The sequence below is a fragment of the Ambystoma mexicanum genome, chromosome 8 (assembly GCF_040938575.1).
Source record: "Ambystoma mexicanum isolate Mex_15411 chromosome 8, UKY_AmexF1_1, whole genome shotgun sequence".
Taxonomy (NCBI): Eukaryota; Metazoa; Chordata; class Amphibia; order Caudata; family Ambystomatidae; genus Ambystoma; species Ambystoma mexicanum.
The window spans coordinates 605,364,814-605,384,605 of record NC_090929.1 but is presented as its reverse complement, the minus strand read 5'-3'; positions in this window follow the sequence as shown (position 1 = coordinate 605,384,605).

Here is a 19,792-nt window from a genome sequence, read left to right as displayed (position 1 = left end):
ACACAGGAGTTGTGACAGTACACATCCGTTTGTGGTGCTTCATTGTATATCATGTACCAAACATGGTACACATCCTGTTGTGACATTGTTTTACTGTGCTACCTTGGTTGTTCCATCATTGTGCTAGTATTTGTTCTTTGTAATGTACTCCTACTTCAAGTCATCTACTGGAGACTCTTCTGGTGTAGTTTGCTGCCTGCAGGCTTTTTGCTTGGCTTGTGTGTTTGCCTACTTTGAGTTCTCTTTGATTTTGTATTTTTGCATGTCAAGGTGGACTCTGAGGATGCTGGACACTTTTTACACGCAAGTTGGAAGATGGAGACAAAGGGGAAGGGTGATCCTGTGGCCAGGTAGGCTTCAAGGAAGAAGGCTACATAACCCAGGCGCTGTTGATCAGTGGGTCATGGTGATTTGTGAGGGAGGGGGGGTATTTTGCTGTTGACAGTTGCCTTGAACTACAGTGTGATGGGCACCCTGACATTGTAATTGTGGTATCCTATGTACATGATGAATTCTGCTGATAAATGCCTGTTCATGTGTTGTGTTTACCTTTCATGTGTGAGGGCATAGTTGTGGTTTGACATGCTGGGGTGTACACATGGTCAATGTTCGCATGTGATGTGTAGAGGACACTGATGGTCACTTGATTGCACAGGCATGTATTGAGTGCATGTCCCTACTGACACTCACACTATGATCTACAACATGTACAACCACCCTTCCATGTCCACATGTACACTCAGTTTGCCTTCTGGGGCCCACTGTGTCCCTGCAGCACATGATCTATGACCTTTTGTGGATCCTGTACATGCATAATTTGCTTTTTGATGTAGTTTGTCGTTTTGATGTGATGCTCAGGGTGTGCCTGACACACAATGGCTGGTCACTATGCTGTGTGCTGAGCAGTGTGTTGCAGGAGATGGACACTGCACACGGATTCTGCAGTGTTGATTTTGCAATGCACAATGTGCATGTAAACAGGCATTCATTGTTATGTTTCAACTACAACTGTTGGAATGCATTTGGGAATTACTTATTTTGGGTGGAAGGTTGTTGGTCAGTCATTTCATCTGATTCCATGTCAGGCATCATTGTCTGATGCCACTTTACATTTTTCACATGTCAATGTGTACATTATTGGTACTATGTTGGTGTTTTGCTATTGCTTGCCATGTCAAGTTGTGGTTTGTGAGGGTTTAGGTGACATACCAGTGATAGTCATGGCCTGTTTTGCAGGTCTGTGAGATTCACACCTTGCATGTGTGCCTTTTGGTCACACAGGATTGGTTGGTTTGAGTAGCTAGGGATGCACACAATGTGGCACTTTTATGGCAACATTCTCAGGGTGGTAAGGTTGTGACAGTTGACTGTCTCTTTGTCATCATCGATTGTCACCTGGTATGTGCCAGGCATGTGTGCACTCTGCAGGGGTGGGAGTTTAGGTGAAAAATGTGGCCACAAGCTGGGTCCGGGTTGCCTCGCCACGTGCCCTATCCCCTCCCTTGGGCAGCGCCTGTGCCTGTAGTTGGGGATGTGGGGGCACCACCATGTCCACCGGTACGCCCTGCCGTGTTGCAACATTGTGCAGGACACATGCTGCCACAATGATCCTGCACACTACTGGGGATGCATAGAGTAGCTGCCCGCCAGAGTGGTCAAGGGAGCGGAAGCGTGACTTGAGCACTCCGAATATGCGCTCCACTATGGTCCTGGTTACAATATGGGCCACGTTGTATCTTACCTGGGGTGGTGTGGTGGGGTTCCGGATTGGCGTCATCATGTGGTTGCTCAGAGGGTAGGCACTGTCCCCTGGAGAGGTGATAATGGTTGTGATTATTGGGGTTTGTGTATTTGTCTGTGTGCGACATGCATGCATGCATGTGCACGGGCATTTGGACTCACCTAGGAGCCATGTGTCACCATGCTGCCCAGCTTCCAGGGTCCGGCTCAGGGCGGACATTCTGTATATGAAACTGTCATGGGTGGAGCCAGGTTAGTTTGCATAGACAGAGGTGATGATTCCCTTGGCATTGCATACCACCTGTACATTGATGGAATGCCAGTGCTTGCGGTTTCGGTAGATGTGCTCAGTGGCCCTAGGTGGAAGTAGGGCCACATGGTTGCAATCTATGGCACCGAGCACTTTGGGGAAGTGCACCATCCTGTAAAAGTCCTGGACCATGGGCTGCCTTTCTGCGGGTGTTCTGGGCATGTATATGTGTCTGCGGACTGAGGGGCGCGCAGTCATGATTTCTAAAACCTGGTGTAGGCAACGTGACTGCGTGGTCCGTGAGACCCCACCCACTATGGCAGTAGTCCGCTGAAATGACCCAGTGGCCAAAAAATGCAGGACATTGAGCACCTTCTCCAAGGGGCTCAATGCTTGGGAGAAGAGGGTTGGGGGTGTAAGGTCATCTTCCCACTCCCTGACCAGGTCTAGGATGATACGAGGTAGAAACCTATACCTGCCTTAGACCTGGTCGTCAGGAATCCCAAAAAGACTTGTCCAGGGGTAATAAATGCGGGCCCTGGCTATTCACCTCCTCCTGCGGTGTCCCACGATCAGTGCTGTGACAAATGGGGCATCCATCGTCGCGGTATGTACGTGTTTGTTGTTTGTGCGCGCTTTTATACTGTGCCTGGGGACGCTTCCGCCTGCCTTCGTGTGGCGGACGCTTTGACGCCCGTGCGTGGGTTTCCCATATTCAAATCCATGAATACGAGTTGTTCGCGTGAGTGTGGGCATTCCGTGTATTTCCCTGCAGTACTTCCCCAGTTACGCCTTCTTTTTCACGCGTTGTTCCCCGTTCTTCCGCCCCGTGTTACGTCCACTTTTGTTGTGTGCGCCGCGCTATGTGCGCTTTTGCTGTGCGCGTAGCACACGCCGTTTGATGACGTGTGCGCCCGCATGCGCCACCCACGATTTTAGGGCACATCCCAGGATTTACACGCGCACAGACTTCCATGAATCGATGTGCGTGGCTTTGGCACGCTTGTGCTGCGATTTTCACGCTTGCGCTGCGATTTTCTGTGCACATTAATTCCATGAATCGGCCTGTATATGTGATGATCATTAAAAGAGGCTTGAAACTAGTTATATTTTTACCAAGTTGAAATATGTTTAATGATCAATGATGCTTTATGTATATTTGTTTTTTCTATTACATGTGCATAATTTCAGAAGGCGAAAAGGAAAAGGGCGAAATGTTTTACAAAGCACATGGATATATTTTATTTTTGGTAAAAGGGTGAAATTAGTATTGTGCTATATACTTAATTTGTTTCTTTTCTATTTGATTTAGAATACTAACAAATCTTTGGTCGGAGGTCACAGGACCGGAGGACATGGGAGACGATGGAGTCCTGGAGTCCCCTGGATAAAGATCAAGTGATACCTGCCTCCGGGTGGAGGTGAAGACAAAGTAACCGGGATGCCAAAAGCGATGACTCCTATGGAAAAAGCATCCAAGAGTGCCAGGATGAAACAGTGCCCCAAATGAACCAGATGATGGGATGTTGCTGATTCGGACGTCTCAGAGACAGACAACAGTAGAAGAACAATGAACTTGTAGCATTGTTGGTGCATGAATTCCGATGTGTCCTGGAGTATGGAGTTCCACATCTTTATTGTTTTAATTAATTATTTGCATTTGTTATGTTAATTCTTTGTTTTAATTATTTATTTTATTTTATTGTTTTATGATTGACTTCAAGTATAAGAACAAGACACTGGACTATAAACACCTCAATTGGGAAGATATATGTAAAATATTTTATGAGGACTGATGGACTCAGAGATGAATTTCGATATTACGGTGGTTGAACAGTGATTTATTGTGAAATGTGTGAATATTCATTTTGCTGAATTGCTATGATTTAAAAGAAGAAAAGGAGCGTGTTTTGAGTTTCGTCCAATTGTGACTTGGACCACTGCCAAATTCTCAGAAAAGGAGGGATAATGTAGTATAATTTATTGTATTTTGGAGTACAGCGCTCCACTGAATGTGATAACATTATTGCCAGCAATAATGTGGCACATATAGCTGGCCCTATGTTGCTAGCATAACATATGGGTATGCAAATGGAGAGAGGCTGCAGGTTTAAAAGTACACCAGAATATATATATATATATATATATACATATATATATATATATATATATATATATATATATGTATATATATATATATATATATATATTTTTATTTTTTTTCTCTTACTTGAAATGCCTCATTCATAGGAGACTGCATTAACTATCTAATTGACTGACTTAATTAACAAATACTGATCACTAGTACAAACTCAATAACATTATAATGTAATCTCTATGTGGAAAAGAGGCAGAAATACATGTTCTGAGATTCATTTTAAACGTGCATTTGGATTTTTTTTATCTCTCTCTTTGTTCACTGTGTTTGCAGAAAGCAGAATCTGCATGCCAGGAAATGATTTTAGCTACAGTTTCTTACTGTAAAAATTGAGCTATTGTGGAAGGAAGGGTAGGGTGATACGGTCTTTAATTTGATTGGTGCAAAGTATCTACAGTGGTTCCACGTAAGCAACAGAGGTTTGCTGGAAAAGCCTGACAGAAAAAAGTTCAGATGGCTTTTTGCTGAGCTGCTGACACGGACCATCTGGGATTGGGCTGTGAGGAGGCATTCCCAGTCTCACTTAGCACCGGCTTGAGAACTGCAGATGTCTGCATGTTTTCGCTCTGCACTTCAGGCTTTCAAGATTATGAAGACAACCCTGTGCCCATTCCTCTGAGGCAAGCAAAGGGAGGTCGCTTGGGGGACAGAAGATTGGTAATTATCCAAGTGAATTGAGGTTTTGTGTGCTGTACGAATGACCTTCTATAAATATCAGGCAGGGAGAGTAGCCAAGGCAATCCCCTGTGCTCAATTGACAAAGTGAAGTTTGTTCTGTCTCTGTGATTTTTTTTTCTTCTTCTTGTTACAAATAATGTGGAGTGAAGTTCATTTTGTTGCTGTATATTTTTTCTCTTCTGTTTGTTACAGATAACATAGCAGCAAAAAGGGTAAGGTGTTATTTTGAAATGCAACTGTTTATAATACAAATGTTAGGCACACAAATTTTGCTTTTGTCTTTTCTTGGTGCATTTAGAATAATATTTCAGGAGAGGGGGACGATTTTTAGGTAATACATGTGTCATGTTTCCCATGCAGATAGAGTAATAGCACTAGCAGTGATAAATAGCTCTGTGTGTGTTTCCACTCAGTGCATGGTGTCTGAGTTGGATTCAATATAATAGACATTGCTGGGCGTACATGAACCAGCAAAGAGGCCATGGAAACATAGTTCACTAGTGTTTATAAATTAGTGATAATACCACAGGTTGTTGAGAATGCTATATGTGAAACTGTGGTGCTTCTGAATGTAGGTCCGAGGCCTCTATAGATCACAAGAACAGTCTAAGAATATGAAGGGTTTTGTGTATATTGGGGCCACAAATAAAACAGAAAAATTATGCTCACTACTAAACCACCAACAATAATGTATACCACTAAATTATCCTATATAATGTAATAAGGAATGGTCACTGAAAGGAAATAAGGCCAAACCCAATCTAAATGCAAGGAGTAGTCATCACCAAATTACCATTATTTTTGGCGGTAAGAAAATACCGCCAGACCCCAAATCTACACAAAATATCCAACAGAACATCCAGCTTCCCTTGTACAGAAGATGAGTGACACTGCACCTGGCTATCTGCTTACATATGCATCAAGGCAATGTTTTGCAGAAGAGAAGAGACACAATAAGTGACACATCTGAGTTTCTCTGTATTAAAGAAAAGAGGCAAATCGTCAATCCTCCACTGTACAGAATACTCAACTGGCCATGTCCACCCTTCTCGCTACGGAAATAAATATGCATCACATTCAGTCTCCTGTTCACATAAAAGACAGGGCCTCTCAAGACTCATGTTTATCAAAAGGTAAGAAGAGACACACGAAATATCCAGTGTACAGAAGACAAGAAGGGGTACAAGCAACCTTCCGTCTACAGAAAAGAACAGACACTTTCAGAACGGGGACCTTCCACCCGATGTGTACATCAAGAAGGGTCAAAATGCAGAGACACCACCAGCCTCTGTGTACAGAATGGGAGAGTGGACATTGCCAGCCTTTTGCGTACAGTACACAAAGAGGAACAACTTTGACTTTCTCGGTGTAGAGAAGAAGAAACCCCATCAGAAAACCCAGATCTACCATGTAATTCATTCAAGGTGATAGAGAAGTGAGCAGGTCGACCAAAATAAAATGATCATGGATGCTCTCCTCGTTGATCATGAGGACCAGTATGGGTTGCTTCACTCTAACCCAAAGCCAACACAGAGACTTACCAGATATATTGGCACAGATTCCCAAGGATTTTTCAGAAGTATCTATAATAGTCAAGTATTTCTTCCACTGGATTACAACACCAGCTGGACAACTAGTTAATCCAAAGCCAAAGTCCATAAGTTAGATGAAAAACCATAACGGAAGAAATTGAAATAATGTTACATTTGGTGTTATAGAACCATCAGAGAGCCCTTCGTCCTCTCCGATTGTTCTGGCTGGCAAATAAATAGCTCAGAGAGATTCTGTACTGATTTCAGAAAGCTGAAGTCCATCTCCACCTTTGATAACTACCGTCTGCCTAGGATTGATGAATTGATCGAGCGTTTGAGGCACACTACATTTATTACTATGCGTGATTTAATGAGAGGGTATTAGAAGGTGACCTTAAACCCTGTAGTAAAGGATAAGACTGTCACCAGCACCTCAACAGGTCTTCATCAATTCATGTTCCTTCCTTCCTTCCTTCATAGTGCCCCAGATACATTTCAAACGCTTATGGACAAGGTATTGTGACTCTGTTCCTCCTTTGTGGGTGCATATTTAGATGGCATCGTTGTACATAGAAGTACATAGGGACAACATGTAGACCACCTCAACAAGTTTGCCAGTGCCTTATGGAAAGCAGGACTCCAGGCCAATTCAAACAAATGCCATCTGGCTCAGAGTGCCATAAAATATCTGGGCTATTTGTGGAAAACGGTCTAATTCAACCACAGATGGAAACGTTCAAGGGAATGGCCTTCACTATTCTCCAAGGACAAAGCGGGAGCTTTGGGGCTTCCTGTGCTTGGCCGGCTATTATCAGCAATTTGTTCCAAACTGAGGGCATAGAAGAGATGGTTCTCGAAATGTCTTATTTTAATAAATAATTTATATTTCAGACAGATGCTTTTAAGGTGGGTCTGGGAACGGTCCAATCGCAGTACCACAGGGGCCAGGAACATCCTTTCTTATACACCAGCCGGAATCTGTTAATCAGTGAAAGAATTAGGCAACTGTTGAGTTGGAAGCTCTAGCCATTAAATGTCACCACTCTCAAACACTACTTAACTGGCCGAAAAGTTCAATCTCATTGACTTAACTATCACCTTTGACGTGGATGTATTTATGGAAAGACACTAATGCCAGAGTAATGTGATGCTTGTTAGACCTCAAACCTTTCTGTTTTACCATAGAATACTGGAAGGACCAGGAACAAGTGAATGATGACTTTCCCTGTCATTTTTTAACTAAACAAACCAGAGGAGGGCTCAAAGCCAATGGAAGAAGTATGTGAAAAATCCAAGAAAGTCATCCCTTTTTCCTAAGGAGGAGCCACCCCCCTTTAAGATTAGGCACATGCGCCTACTAAGTTTAACACCCTCTGGAGGACAGAGAAACTGGGAACCCACAGCGGGTGACTCCCCCTTAATGGACAAGCAACTCTCAGAAAATAATTTTATTCATCCTCCCTCAGGTGCAGAGTCCCACTTTTTGGATAGATTTTATTTATTTATTATATTTTATATGCTTATAGGGCACCGACAGCCCGCAAGCATCAGGGCGCATGAACGAGAAACATGCAACTGGGACAAAACAGGGACAACTGAGTTATCTGGCTCATCAGCATTCAAGGAAACATTTATTTGAACAAATGGGTTTTGAGGTGGTTCCTAAAGGTTCTGTAATTCGATTCCAGGCGCAGAGAGTCAGGCAGCATGTTCCAATACTGAGCCGGCCACACCGGAAAGGCTCTGCAAGCGGCCAAAACTCGACTGTATGCAGGGACCTGAATCCTGCTCTGGGCTTCTGACCTCAAAGACCAATTTGGTATGTATCTTACAAACTTTTTCTTAGGATAACCTGGAGCCAAGTCATGCAGGCACCTGTGCATTAGCCTCAGCGATTTGAAGAGAATCCTCTCTTCTATCCTGAGCCAATGCAGAGCTCTCCTTCTATCAGATACGTGATCTCTCTTACTAATCCTTTGATAACGCGTATTGTATTGTTCTCCATAAACTGACATCTCTCTAGACCCTTCTTAGAGGCACTGGGATAAGATGATAGCCCTGGCGATGGTGGCAGAATTGTTCTTGCTTAGGAGTGGAACGATGGCTCTCAAAAGCCGTAGGTAATAGGAATTATTTTTTTGTAAATAATTCACCTGGGCCTCATTCCTCAGGGATGCCTCCATCATCATCCCTAGGGTTTTAACCTGAGCGGCAACTTTGTTGCATGAGTCTTTAATGTAGAATGACTCATATTCTGCTCCTAACTTGGCTCTTGCTTGGCGAGAGCCAAAAATTATCAGCTTTGTCTTTTTACTATTCAGGCACATCCAGCTGCACACCATCCATTTTTCTACAATGCCATATACCTCTGAGATCTTTGCATTGTCTCATAGGTAGTTTCCCTCCAGCTCCAGCACCATCTGGGTATCGTTGGCGTAATTAGTGAAAAATATGCAGACGTTTTCTAATAGCTCACACAGACATTTCATATAATGATTGAAAAGTAGGAGGGGACAGACTAGCTCCCTGTGGATCCCCGAAACTTATGTTGGCAGCCTTAGAGAACTTATCCCCCCAATGGACTTTTGCTTTGTGGTCTGTCAGGAATGATGTCAAGCAGGCCAGTGCAGCCGAGGAACACCCGGCTCTTTTGTGCAGGCCCTGCTGTAATAATTGGTGGTCAACCAGATCAAAGTCTGCACTTAGGTCCAGGAGCATTAAGAGCCCTGTCTTGCCCTTGCCCTAGATGAGCATCACAACAGATAATAGCATGCACAACCCATTTTAAACGGCTGGTAGGGTTTCTGACATTTAAGGATACCACCATCACATGAATCATAGAAACATGGAATTGTCCAATCTTGTTACAGCTTGAAATATAAAGAACCAGTAATAGTGAGACATGGAGAGAAGGAAAGTAAGAAGGAAATCCTGCGGAGTGACCCACAGGATAAGTGTCACCCCCAGAACGCAGAGACAGAAGCAGCCACATGCAGCCGCGTACCAATCAGAGAAGAGTTGGAGCCCACAAAACTCTGCTCTCATCTAAGCAGTCAAGAGCCAGTGAGATTCGACCAAAGAGGAGGCATGACCACATCTGAAGGTGTCGACTAGCGACGGAAGCAGGCAACACAGAGGACCCGTTGACCACAGACAGAAAGAGGCAAAGTTGACAAAGGGACACTGAAGCATACAAAACAACCTGAGAAGTGGCTCTGGGATCACCTCCCCCGAGGAACGCCGCTAGGATGAGCAAGGTATGCAGTTGATCCTGGGAAATGAGAGGAGGGATGTGAGGAGCTGCCAGTCCCCAAGCCACAGTGAAAAGGACAGTAGCACATGCAGTAGTGAGAGAAACAGTTACACGAGTCAGCGTGAGAACCAAGATACCCCAATCTGTGAGGGAGCAACAACAACCCTGAGTCAGGGTGTGACCCATGATACCCCAAGCAAGGAGAACAGTTATCTGAGTCAGGGTGAGAACCAATTAGCCCCAAATTGGAGTAGGAGACAAAGTACCCCAGGCCAGTGTAAAAGTCATGAAACCCCACATCAGGGCAAGAAACAGAATACCCAAATATTGGATTGGATCTATAGTGCAAGATGACCACTATCTGACCCACAGGTGTTCCAAGAAGTCAGGAAGAATAATGAGACATTGTGAAACTGTGACCTCTGAACTCTGTAACAGGAAAGACACCAGAAAGACATTTGGATGGGGCCATAAATCAGACACCATTATCCTGGAAGAGAAAAAACATGTACCAGATCCTTCTTGTTAAAGCTTATGTTAACCCTTTTTGTTTTAGTGGTAGTGACAGACTTTAGGTTATTTTAGGTTTGGACAGAGGACTGGTTTATGTTGTGAAACATCCTGACGAGCACCATTTGTTATTTTCATTACAGAATAGGGAAACCCTCCTAAGACATAGGGATAAGATCGACCTTGCGCATTTCTGTTAATTAACTATTGTTGCAAAAATCACCTCTTGTCTTTCTCCTGGAGTCTGATTTACCACACATACTAAAGAAAAAGATGAGACAGAATTAGTTGTTTGCATGGGGAATGCATGGGTCAATGACACCTCTGAACCCACAGCATGGTATAAAATTCGCCATGGGTATACAATTGGCCCTGGGGGCAGTCAACTGGTGGTACTAATAGCTGTCCTTACTGCTGTAGATCACCAACTCCATGAACTAGTACTCATAACCGATTCAGACTATGGCCGAAATGGATTTGTTGACTATTTAGTACACTGAAGAGCCAGAGGCATGCTTTATGCAAACAAAACACCCTTGAAACATGGGAAGTTAATTCAACACTAGATGATTTATTGACATCAAACAACATGACTCTATTTGGGAAGTAAATAAAGGATCACTCAAACGTTGGAGGAACAAATTAGGCTGATCAAATCATCAACACTGGACATAACCAAGGTGGGCACATTGACATGGAACATCTCCTTGGAGAAATACAGATAACAGCAGTGACTTGATCACAAACTCAAGGGAAATCAAGCTTTCTATTTGGCATGGAGGTGCTCCAGATTAAGATTTAATTACATTACAGAAAGAAGATTCAAATGTAGGATGTATCTAAAAATAACTAAAAGACCCAGACAACTTTCCTTTATGGGAATCAGATTGGCAGGGAAAGGAAGATCTTTGGGTATTAATGTAATTCCAGGAAACGTTCAAAATTAAAGATTGTATTTAGATTACGAATTTTCAATCTGGTTATGATCAGCGGGTGGTGTTTACTTAATTCCAAAGTGTAATGTTGAATCACGTCCATGACGCAGGAACAGATGGTTATCAGAGTTTTCAAAAGACGATTGATTCCCTAGATTAGGTTACTTATTAACCACACATCGGTCAACACTTCAACATTTATTTAAAGGGGTGTCTTATGTGTACTCAGTTCCAACTGAGTTCGCCCACTCAACAGGCTCTGCTACATAAAAGAGGAATGACCTTACAACAGTCTGATATTCAGATCAACTTTATTAGTTCAGTGACCCATTCTGCATGCAGCAAGAAATGCATGTTGACTATTACGTGTCTCTTTATGATGTGGGTCAAATGTCTTCCTGCCCCAAATTTCAAGACAGAGGCCCTCATTACAAGTCAGGCGTTAAGGGGTTAACGGCACTGTAAAGAGCGTCGGCGCCGTTAAACCCTTAACGCCTGATTCACACTTTAACGCCTGATTTTTGCAGGCGTTAAAGTCCAAGGCGCTAAGCGACCTTGGTGCTAATTACGGCACCGTAATTTACGGTGCCGTAATTAGCGCCTTCCCCATCCCCATTATGCCCTATGGGGCAAAAATGGGAATGGGGAAGGGCAAATGGTGAATGGGGAATTACCGCCCCACTCACATTGGAATGGGGCGGTAATTCCGCCATCCACCATGGCGTAATCCGGCATGGACCATGGTTCTGACTTGTAATGAGGGCCAGAGACAGTAGCAATCTTGTTAATGGACCACATATTTTCTTGTTTTGGCCTTCCTCAATAGATTAAGCCTGACCGAAGAAGTCATATCACCTGTGAAATAAGAGTGAAGAGAAAACTACATATCGCCTACCACCTGTCATACAACAGGGGTGTGGAGTCATATTAGAAGTAGAAGACTTTAAGAAATTTGTATTGGATTCTGAAACAAGTTGGAACTTATGAATACCACTAGTCCTGATGGCTCTGAGGTCCACAATCACTTCTGCAACTAAAATGTCACCTTCTGAACTCATAACTGCTAGGAAAATGGTATTGCCTCAACATTTGTTTATCGAACACAGGAACAGATGCTCATCAATGCCTCTAACACTCATGAATATGTGGATAACCTGCAAAAGCACCTCAACCAAGTTTTTGGATATGCTCAGAGGAACATGGAGACATCTGCAGTAAGTACCAAAACCCACTATTATCTGCAGACATCCAAGAAGGAATGCGAGGTAGACTATAGACCTCCTCTTTATAACTTCCAAAGGAACCAGTCCAAGGAACCTATGTTCCTTGCCAGTTGGAAGGGATTTTATGAGATCATCAACAAGATCCTTCTCATTGCATACAAAATATGCATTTCAAAAAGAGAACTGCCTGAGGAACGTGGGGTCCATGTGAACCAACTGCAATACTGACACCCACCAAATGGTCTACATCGAATCAAGGAATCAGTTCCTCCTCCTAATCAAACACATTCTGACCAAAGAAAGGAATCTGAGTAAAGAGGTGCATCTGAATGATTTGATGGCATGGATGACTGTTGGTTGTATTTTAAGGATAAAACATACATTAATAATTATGTGTAAATCTTATATGTAAATAATTATTTTGTAGAAGAATAGAATAGGGAGATGCAGGGAGCGATGTCTACTAAACCAGCCTTTCTATCTCTCCCTCCTATTAAATAAATCAGTTTTTTATGTCCAACTTCATGTACACCAAGGAAAAAGGGGTTTCCCAAGGAAAGGGTGTTTATCATCCTCACCAATGAAGGAAATTGAGGCAGCAATCTGAGTGCCTCTATTTAAAGAAGGAACAATAACCTTCCTGGGTGTCACTGAAAACAAGTTCTTAAAACTAGCCATTCCCGGCATAACATACGCCATTGTAGCATATCTTAGCATATCTTAAAGGTCAATATGGGTTAGTAATTCATAGGGTCACTTCTGCCCCCCTTCTTAAATATCAGAATTACCACTGATCGATTCCAGGAAGGGGGTGTTGGTCCCTAACGACTTATTAATGGTTATTGAAAATACTAAACATATAGGTAACTGTCTTCTTTTGAATTTGAAAGGCATATTTGCATCAGATGGAATAAGAGGTATGCGCAGTATAACAACAGTATTTAAGTTCCATTGATTACATGGGCCTCTATGATGTGTCTTTGTAGACGTGTAATTGTGAACCTTTTTCCACTGCGGAATCCTCGTGATGGCATAAGATTGCATAATTCCATCAGATAAGTACGGAAACATACCTATGCATTATATACATATATATATATATATATATATATATTACAGGGTCTGCGGTCGCGGCACTGTAATTATGGTTAAATTGCTCAACTCATAGGAAGAGCACTTTTTGGGTGGCTTTTAACTTTGCTCCCCCTGGAGGAATCCTTAGCAAACTTTGCAAAAAAAGTATATGGCCCATCTGAATTTATTTGGCAACTTTGGTTAGATGCTATGTAAAATAAAATGTGTGCTTAGATCTACAGCCCAAACCCCTTGATGGATTTTCACCAAATATGCCACAGGAGGGGCGGCTTGTTCCCAAACATGTGCTTTTGGAAATTTGGTGTAAATCCGACCAGTAGTTTTTTTTTATGGCCCAAAAGTAGGTAAAAAATAATAGTGATATCTGGGTTTGGTCTGCAGACTCACTTCGCTGTTCGGACGTGCCCACTGATTGGATGGTGAAAGGCATAAAGTGCATCAGATTTTTGGAAATGCCCACCATATTGGATTCGCGGATAGGTGCCGGTGTCCGTGAACATTCCAGTAAAAATATATAAAAAAGCACAACATTGTCAAACTTATCAAACAATCTCTGGGGAGGTGAAGGGTGATGAGGATGCGATGGGATATGGCTGTAAGAAGCCACACAACTGGTGTTTTTCATCCCCCCGAAGGCCACGAACAGTCAGAATTTTCCAGTACAGTCCTGTGATGTGCGCGAACACTTCAGATGTTTGGGGACATCTGTGACAATTTCTCCATTACAGGGTTGGTGAAAAAGCAGTTTTTGGATGGTTTATAACTTTGGCGCCACTCAATGCAACTGCATGACATTTTGGAATTTTATACTAGACCTGATTCTGAATGGTTTTGGAAAGTATGGAGCTGTTTTGTCAAGAGAAAAAAAAATAAAGGAGAGTCCCAAAATATTGTAAAGGCTTATAAATGTGGTGCCATTAGACGAATCTACAAAAAAAATTGCAAAATGATTTTAGATCTAGATATAAATGTTTTTTTGATAAAGTTTAGTACAATTTTGTCAACAGGGGGCTAAATTAGAGGGGGTCTCAACATTTCTAGATGGCTTATAACTTTGTTGCCATTTAATGAATGTGGATAAAAGTTTTCAGAAAGTTTATAGACACAACCTTGAATATTTCTGTAAAGTCTGAATGGATTTTGTCAAGTGGGGGCTAAGTTATATGACTATTGTATCTACATACATTTTGAGACTTTGAAAACATAAAACATCTGCGGCTTTCCAGCAAACTCATGTAAGGAGCAATGGAAAGGACCTGAAAGCTTGGTTTTGTAAAAGTGCCCATATTACATTCTTTGACAAGTGTCATAATGTAGTTTACAAAATAGTGATATACTTTTGGTGACTGGGGTATAGACTGTGGCCATGGCCAGTGGCCAGTTTGCCCTGGTCATGGCATAAGGTCATGATCTGGACAATCTGGCTACTGGCCATGTCCCAGAGGGACAACAAAAGGGGTTAAAGTGGCAATGTGCACCTGGGTCCAGCTATGTGGTAAAGTTATTCGAAAGTGGGATAGGTTTGAAAGGGAAAAAAAAAAGTGCTTGTGGCAATATGGTCATAAGGTTCTCTCTTCGCCTTCCACATGCTGCTATGGAAAGGGAAGAGGGGCTCTGTACAGAGCCTGGTCTTCCCTTTCCATGGTAGGCATCTTGGAAAAGGATTTTCCTTCCTACAGTGGGATGCCGAAGGTGTCCTGCTGTAGGAAGGAAAATCCTTTTTTTATAGCACCCCGGGTTCCCGCTTTGGAAAATTGGGGTGCTAATGGCCTTTATCCCCATTACATTGACTGGAACAGGGTATAATGATCCGGCACCCTCATTTACCACCCTCGCTTTGCTTAGGCCGCAAGTTTGTTATCCCCCATTCCATTCCCTGGAACGGGGATGAACACCACATTATTCTCTTAGCATAACATAAAATGGTAATGGACATTTTTGAAAATGTTATTCAGTATTTGTACTTTACTGAGAAATGTAAAGTAGTAGAGTATTTAAGATTTTTTTTAGTTCTATTTTTTTAATGTGAAAGGTGGTTCCTAAGGGAATCTTTCTTTTGTTGTTTTTTGATGTATTCTTTTGGAGGAGAAATTAGAACGTAAGGTGGGCGACGAGGCACTAAGCACTAATATGGAGGGGCAGGTGAACAGGGGAAGATGTTGCATGTGTGTTACTTCTATGGTAGGGGGCAGTGTTTCTCATGTTCATTGATAACAGCTTCAAAGGTACTTCAAAATTGCTTCCCCCTGCAGACTGGTGTGCTGCAGTATATACACAGAGGTCTGTTGTCTTTAAAAGGTATAGATCAATAGCCTCATTTATTACTTGCACGGTAGCTGGTGGGATTTTGTGTCCCACAGAAGTAGGCTGTGTGGTTACAGTATTGGTTGAGGAAGGTAAGGTGGAGGAAGACAGCCTACTACTTGCTAAGAAAGGAACAACTTTCCTGAGATCATTGCGGTGGTTGGATTTGGTGTGGCGGTGCATGGAGGGGGTCCTGTAGGAGTACTGTCCAGGTAATCTGTGACTGAGTACAATGTTACACTCAGTGCATTTCACTTTGGTAGATTTAGCCTTTAGTACTGTAGCATGGTAACATCTGCTGCTACATTAGTGTGGAATCTGCAGGGATTCTGGAAGGAGAATGTGGAGGTGGAAAGGCGAACACTGAAGAGACAGTTGGAGAGACTGAAGCATCTTCCTTCAGAGACTCCTCTCATATCCCCTTTTATATATCTATATTCATAATACTTAAGTGTAACAATAAATACTTTATTAATTATAACATTTTCCCCTCATTTATACTACAAGTGGCGACGAGGAAACCTGACTGTCCACAGTTCAACTTGATAGCTGTGATAAGAGGAACGCTTGGGCGGTGTGACTAAAGATCGGAAGGTGAGCAGCAAGAATCAATTCAATTGCATAGGAAAAGTCACTGTTTAAATGCGCCTGCAGGAATTAGCGTAATCGGTGTAAAACATTTCCTGTGTACATGATACATGAATAAATGCTCACAGCTGATGCCGTTGATGAGTAGTGTGACCGGCTCGAGCCGCGTATTGTAAATAAACACGGTCTCGAGTGGGTCGCGAGCTGTCCATTGCGTTGTTAAGCAAGCGTGTTAGAGAAAAGGGCCTGCAGGGTCACGAATCACGTGACCGGCATGCGGCCATCTTGGATAGTTTTATTGTTTACAAACAGATACAAACGGATGTCACTGAAAGTGAATGCATGGCAAAGTGAGGTGGCTTATGGTCGAAGTAAAGGAACTGACATGGATAAAGAGGATTGGACGAAAACTTGACGTACGTGTGCAAGATTTTAAGGAGAATATGATCGCATAAAAAAAAAGAAAAGTAAATAATAATAATAATAATAAATAAAAGGTTATTTTATGCGCCATACAGTGAAAGTTGGCAATAATCTCTGTGCTTGCTATTGCACGCTGTGCTCATTTATAAAAGAAAAAAAAATAAGGATAAAGGAAGCTAATGAAGATCGAGTGATCTGCTCCTACTCGTCACAGTACCTGTATATGTTACAAGGGTAAAAAAAAAAAAAAAAAAAGAATTATTCTCATACCAAGACAGAGATTGGACAAGCAAAGCATATTATTTTGTTCTCAATAAAGAGGAACTGTCCAGTGTCTACGCAAGGGTGTCTGCAGCAATCATAGACAACAGAGGGGCAGGTGATCAACCGGTGGCCAGAAACATGACAATGCACATAGTTCCACCACCGGCCATGTTTTTACTCGAAGCTGGAGAACCAAACCTACCATGGAAAAGGTGGTTGAAGTCATTTGAGCATTATGCTTCAGTGGTTTGTGGAACAAATTACAGTGTGGAGAGAAAAAAGTCACTGTTACTTCACTGTTTGGGGCCAGCAGGACATGAAAAGTATGAGGACTTGCTGAGCTTACCTGATGATGAAGGGGATATGAATGAATATGAAAAATGTGTTGCCAAATTGAATAAACACTATGAAAAGAAATTGAGTACAATCTTGGAAAGGTATAAGTTTGGTAAGAGGTCGCAAGAAAGTGGAGAGAGCGTGGAGCAATTTATAACTGTCCTGATAAAGTTAGCAAAGAATTGCAAATTTGGGCCACAATTAGATGAAAGGCTCAGAGATCAATTCATGCTGGAGTGTAATAGTGCTAAAATTAGAGAGAGACTTTGGGCTGAAGACGATCCTGATTTGGATGTAGTACTGCGTATAGCCAAAAAGGTTGAACATATGGAGAATTCTATCAAGACGCTTGAGGATGGAGTGAAGAATACTACTCTGAAGCCAGAAAATCCTATCAATGCAATTCAAATGACAAAAGTTGACAATGGGAACAACCAAAATGCTGTAGTGAAACGGAAGGAGGAGCCCAAGATGCAAAGCACTTACAGATACAGTAATGATGTAAAAAGTAGAGGAGTTGCACGTGGTTATGGAGGATACAACAGAGGACAGTTCATGAGTAATAAACACCCTCAAATGAGCCAGAGAGGCAGAGGAAGGATTAGGACATGCTTTAGGCGTGATAGTCCCATGCACTGGGCTAACAGTCCCGAGTGTCTGGCTATCCACATTATATGCAAAAACTGCAATGGAAGAGGCCATATGGCCAAATGTTGTAGGGTTGATAAAGGAAACATGAATTGGATTGGAGGTCCAGAGGAATATGAAGAGGAAGAATGTGTTTTTGCTGTTAGCGATAATGAGAATGGAACGGAACTGGAGAGCCCCAAAACCATCATTAAGATAAATGATGCTCTAGTGAGGATGATGACGGATTCAGGAGCGAAATATACGTTGCTGCCTGAAAAGATATGGAGAAGAATTGGTCGAAGATGGTTTAATGAATCAGACACTAATCCAAGTGCTTATGGTGGCGTGAAAATAGATATTATTGGATGGTTTGAAGCGAAATTAGCCTTCAAGGATAGAACTACCAAAGGGAAAGTCTATGTATCAAGAAAAGGAACAACGTCTTCACTTAGCTGGACGCATCAAGCATGGCTCAAGGTTAGATTGGATGCTAGTGCTGAGGAGTCTGTCTATGTGATTGAATCCAATGAGATGTCTACAGAAGAAGTGAAGAAGGAAGTGTTCAAGGCTGTGCAAAAGGGATTATGCACAGAATACAGCTCAAAAGGAATTGTAAGCCAGTCGCACAGAAGGTGAGGAATGTGCCTTTAGCAATGAGAGATGAGGTCAAAAGTGAATTGAAACTGAAAGAACAGGATATAATCGAAAAGATTGATGCTTCAGAGTGGGTATCACCGTTAGTAGTGGTGAGGGAAAGCTCTGGAAAAGTAAGAGTGTGTATAGACCATAGAGAACTGAACAAGTGCATAATCCCTGAGAGACATCCACTTCCCAACATTCAAGAGCTGCTATCAACGATGGGGTCAGCAAAAGTGTTTTTGACCTTAGAACTCACTTCAGCATATCACCAGATTCGTCTGCACGAAGACTCAAGGCATCTGACAGCGTTTATAACCCCGGAGGGTTTGTATCAATATAAGAGGATGCCGTTTGGTCTTATATCAGAAGCTTCGGTGTTTCAGAAGACCATGCACCACATTTTTGATGGTGATGAGGGCATTATTTTTTTTCAAGATGATATTCTTATATTTGCCAAAGATCAAGCAAAGCAGGATAAAATTCTGGATGGAGCATTAAGGAAGTTGTATAAAATGGGAATGACATTGAGCAAAGAGAAATCAAAGATCCATCAGAAACAAATTGAATACTTGGGCCATGATATATCAGAGCAAGGGACTACACCCAAGCTGGACTTGATGTTTTCGATCAATAATATGGCTACGCCTAGCAACAAAGAAGAATTGAGAACATTCTTGGGAATGGCTGAATATTATTCTAAGTACGTTAGAAGGTTTGCTAATCACACGGCTGTATTGAGGGATCTCACTAGGATTAATGTCAAATATGAATGGAATGAAAATTGCGAGAAGGAATTCAATTACATAAAGAGTGTTCTGACAACTGCACCAGCACTGAAGAACTTTGTAAGGGGACAGCGAACGGTAATCACAACAGATGCCAGTAATGGGGGCCTGGGTGCAGTGTTGGCGCAACTACATAATGGAGAGGAGAAGGTAATTGCGTTTGCTTCACGGCTGCTAAAAGGAGCAGAAAAGTCATATGCAACAATTGAGAAGGAGGATTTAGCCATTGTATGGGCAGTGGACACATTTCGTAGTTTTGTCTGGGTAACACAATTTGAGATAAACACAGATCACAAACCGCTTGTGGAACTATTCACGAACAAAGGTCTGGACAAAGTATCTGCAAGGATACGGAGATGGGTTCCTAGAATGCAGGAGTTCAATGTAGTGGTCAAGTTTATTCCAGGAGTGAGGAATTATGCTGCAGATTGTTTATCTAGGCTCACGAA